Raw genomic sequence first — 4,671 nt, 5'->3', positions numbered from 1 at the left:
CTCACCGCAACCTCCGCCTCCTGGGTTCAGGCAATTCTCCTGCCTCAGCCTCCTGAGTAGCTGGGATTACAGGCACGCGCCACCATGCCCAGCCAATGTTTTTGTATTTTTAGTAGAGACGGGGTTTCACCATGTTGACCAGGATGGTCTCGATCTCTTGACCTCGTGATCCACCCGCCTCGGCCTCCCAAAGTGCTGGGATTACAGGCTTGAGCCACCGCGCCCGGCCAAAATTTCTAAAAGGTTACCAAAAATTACATTTAAAAGGAAGAAATTTTTCATTCTACAAGGCAAGGCTGAAAGGCCCAGCTGAATTTGGCAAATGCCTAGTTCAAGCTTTATGTGTACAACTTAAAGCACAAAATTAATCCAGATAGAAATTTATGCTTCTCTTACATTTCAGCAAAGGAGAATCTCCATCCCACCCCCCATACCAAGGAAAAATATGCAGAAAGTTGATGCTAGAAGTCAGAACTTCAAAACCCTTGGTATGGTACCTCTTCAAAAGGGAAAGGTAGATGGAAACAGAACTGATAAGACTTTTGTTTTGACACCTCACTTTGTAAATGCCACAAGAATTCAGCAGAAGTGTCACTGTTTTCCAGGAAACTACTCATTCCTGTATTCCAAATGTCAGCTAGCAACTGAATGCAGGCTTTCAAAAATCCACTCCATTCACCTAAAGCTTTGGTGAACTTTAGAAGGATAAGACTAAAATAATAACTACACAATAAAACATCTAAAATGCATATGCTATCTATACACACAGCATAATGATAGGGAAGGAGAAAATGGGCCTGATTTATCATTAAAGCCACTGATACATTTCACAAGATCTAAAAGAAGACGCTGGCTTTGTATGTTTTCCATTCATGTTAGGAATCAGGCTAACATAAAGGCTTGCTTCAACTTGACAAAATACCAGATGCACGCACAAATCACAAGTATCTGCTACAAAAATTTAGCATAGTTATGACAAGACAGGCTTTATTACTTACTAGCTATTCTAATCACTTGAAATTTCAGAATAAAATGTCTTGAGAACAAATCTCTTTATCAAGAAGTCAAGGCACAACTAAAACTACTATTTTCACTCTTCATCTGGTAGTAAACATCCAAAAGTGAACTTTAACTTTGTTCAGTCATCACTCTTTAATCAACAAGAACCAGGGTAGAGCAGAGCTAGCTTCTTCAGATCCAAAAGAAACAACCAACCCCTCAAATGGTCACCTCAGAAATGAGCAATAGAGAACCAATCACAATGGGCACAATGCTAAGAACCGTATAATCACTTTATAGTAAACATTATGAAACAACCACAGTTTCAGCCACTTGATTTTGTTCCCCATTCCCAAACGTACCATATTTCAAATTCTGGGATCATTCTTAATGAAAAATTATTCTGACAATGATGGAGATGTATACTTTTTATAATGCATTACTCAACTTTTCCATTAACCTCTATTCCGTACTTAAAGGCAGCAAATGAAAAGACATTTCTAAATAAGATGGTCCTCCTGTCAAAAAATTTATTTTTCAGTCCCCCCAAATGCCAACAAAAATGTTCACTACCTTCATTTTCATCTCAAAGCAAAATTATACTTCTAACCTAACCAACCACATTCACCCTCACTATGTTTTTGAGACTTAAAAGCTGACTTTAAAGTTCTGTGTAAACCAAAAGGCACATGGGTGTGGTAGTAAAATCTGATAAAACTGCAATTTAGATAAAATTATTTTTTGTTTAGTTGAAAACATCTAACAATATTCCTTTACTCCATGAACATTTAATATTAAACACTTGTGGGCCAGAAAAAAGATATAAAAGTGGACATCAGTCTCTGCATTTTAGAGAGGGATGCCTAAAAGCATCTTTGTGCAACCAACTAATGACACTTGGTTCTTCCTACACCATCTATAGAAGAAAACAATTCATTCAAAATGAATGACAGGGCGGCTCTCTGCAAAATGGAGTAAACACTATCAACACCATCACTGGATTCCAGCACCTGGAACACGCTGGCCCACAAAATCAAGTTTCACACCTAAAAATTGTACTAACAACTCCCAAATTCTCAATACTCAGTCATCAAAACATTTGACATGTCAAAGAAAGTGAAAGCAGCCCAAAATACTGGTCGTAGCATGTAACAATACGTTGTAAGTAACTACACGATTATTTCTAAAGCTTCACATTTTTCATCTAACAGATTTGAATATAAGGAAAATGAAAATTATACATTACAATCCATAAACAAAGTAATCAACAGTTAATCGAGCATATATGTGATATAAAAATGCATTCCCTGTTTTATTAAAAATCTGTCCAATAATATATACTAAGCACATCTTCATTAACTGTTTTATATAAACACACCAAACATTTCACTTTCTTCATAAATTACCATAACGTTATTTGAACCACCTGTAACAGTTCTTCCCAGCTTCTTTTCATATTCTTGGAAAATGTCTGCACACTTTCCACTAAATTCAGAAATCCTCCATTCTTATCAAAACTACCAAATTTCAAAAACAAGTACAACCAGTCTTGTACGAGATTCCCCTACGTGTCCAGACTTGAGTTTTTCAACTGCAAATGCTCTGAGATACATTACCAATATACACTAGTTAACAAGGTCCCAGACAATTCTTGTTGCTAAGACTGCATTTTGCAAGAATTACACCATTTCAAACCATTCAAGCAAGAAGCACTAAAAGAAATACTGCAGTCACAAGCCTAGCCTCTCCCTTCAGCAAACCTTCAGTTGCCATCACATTTTTTTCCAGTAGGTTATACCCTATTCTTGAATAATATACAACGGTCCCTACCAACTTCCTCAATTTACATTAGGTTATCTGGAATCCAGGAGCCAAGAAGGGTTTTCGGGCTCAGAAATCTCTTAAAGTCTGCAATTCTCAGCATGACACCACCCAGATGAATGAATGTTTAGCACTTAATACTGAGTAATCCTCACCGGAGCCCCTCAGGTTTGTCATCATAAGGCACACGTTGGAGGCACACAAAAAGCCCATACGTTTACGACCTAACAGCTAAGCCTGCCGCTCTGGCGTCCATCCTCCTCACTAACCTGATCTCCTCAAAGTCCCTCCCACCACCCAATTCACGTGGCTGCCAACTAACGCAGCCAAGCTTCAGAGAAACTCTCCATCAAAACCAGCCACCCTCCGCAGCCCACTGGATCTCGTCCTCCTGAAATGATAGAGGATCCTCTCCCGAGGGATCCACACAAGTGCTGCTCACAGCAGCCCCTTCCCTACTGGGTGACCAAAGGCCTGGCATCTTACTATAACTCTCAGAGCTTCGGGAGGCGTACTCACCCCACCCCCTCACATCCTAGCTTCAGACGCCGGCTTCTTAAACTGCTACACCCTAGAGCAAGCCCCTCCCCAGCAATGGACCTCGTGGGCATTTTACTGCAACCCCTCCAACTTCAGGCCACGAAGACGGCAGGTTATAAGACTTCCTGCCTGAACTCACAGGAGTGTACTAACTACAGCTTCCTCCCCACAGGTGTGACCTGGGTCCCCTTACGCTGGTAGGCCACAAAGGCCTCCTTTCCATTCCGGGTCGAGAAAGTGTCCTCACTACGATTATCTCCCCACATCCAGGCAGAGATGTCGTTATAACCTCTCCTCCATTGGGGGAGACAAGAAATCTTCCGGACTCGGGATGTTGGCGTGTTTTCACTGCAGTCCCCGTTCGCTCGCAGGCCGCTGAGCCAGCCAGCTCTGGCCTGCCCCCTCTCAGACCACTGGTGCGTCCTCGCTATGGCCTCGTCCCCACTTCGGTACGCAGGCTCATGCTCTCTTGCATCCTCTCAGATCTCAGAGGCGTAAGTGGCACCCCAGACCCCCTGCAGCCCTGCTCCGACCCTTTGTGTGGGGCGCTAGTTGCCGCGGGCTCGAAGGCCTCCGAAGGCCCCGCCCCAGGCCACCAAGGGGCGGCACAAGCCCCGCACAGCCCCGCCCGTTCAGGGACTGCGGGAGTCTTACCAGGGAAAGCTGCGCGGCACCAGAACCCAGACCCCGAATTACCCCCCGCGCGAGTGCCTCCGCCCCGCGGCCGACAGCCCCAGCCCGAACGGCTGCCCGGAGCCCAGAGCAGCCACCACCTCCTTCGCCGCTTCACAAAATGGCCGCCGGCCCGCTCAGCGGCTCCGCGTTCCAGAAGGGGGCGGGGCGGACTGGTGACGTCACTAGGCGGCGCAAGCGCGCTGAAGTTCTCGGGCGATCTCCCGGAAGTTGCCTGTGTTTGTGCTAAGAGGGGCTATTCAGTCCCTGCACACCACAGTTTGCGCAAAAGCCCGACCTTGGGCGAATGACGCTACCAGGAGGGCTGGGTGTGAGTGCCCAGCTTGGCCCTTCAAGACTTTGTGCAAATTGTTTCACGCCTTCGAGTTTCCGCGGAAGGACCAAATTGTGCTTACCTCGAAGCGATTTGAGGATTAAATGGACCACAACTTGGTGGCTTGTTATTATATCCTGACAAAACAGCCAAAACCTGATAATTTTTTCCCATTTAAAAGTTTATAAGGCCGGGCGCGGTGGCTCACGCCTGTAATCCCAGCACTTTGGGAGGCCGAGGCGGGTGGATCACGAGGTCAAGAGATCAAGACCATCCTGGTCAACATGGTGAAACCCCGTCTCTAC

General features: G+C 44.9%; 1 protein-coding gene across 5 annotated transcripts in view; it reads right to left on the bottom strand.

The window, feature by feature from the left end:
• The window catches only part of CPNE1 (copine 1), a 38,955-nt gene extending 34,774 nt beyond the window's left edge, over window positions 1-4,181 (bottom strand). For 2 of the 5 annotated variants that reach the window (XM_017513138.2, XM_017513145.2), the window contains exon 1: window positions 4,015-4,155. The gene's annotated coding sequence lies outside the window, so the exon portion shown is untranslated. Of the gene's footprint in view, window positions 1-4,014 lie in introns of all 5 variants that reach the window. The other 3 variants (XM_017513154.2, XM_017513193.2, XM_017513161.2) reach the window with 3 other exon arrangements.
• Window positions 4,182-4,671: the final 490 nt, after the last annotated feature.

This window comes from Cebus imitator, unplaced genomic scaffold (genome assembly GCF_001604975.1).
Source record: "Cebus imitator isolate Cc_AM_T3 unplaced genomic scaffold, Cebus_imitator-1.0 Scaffold18, whole genome shotgun sequence".
NCBI lineage: Eukaryota > Metazoa > Chordata > Mammalia > Primates > Cebidae > Cebus > Cebus imitator.
The sequence above is the reverse complement of the archived record's forward strand: the minus strand, read 5'-3'. Positions and strand labels throughout refer to the sequence as shown.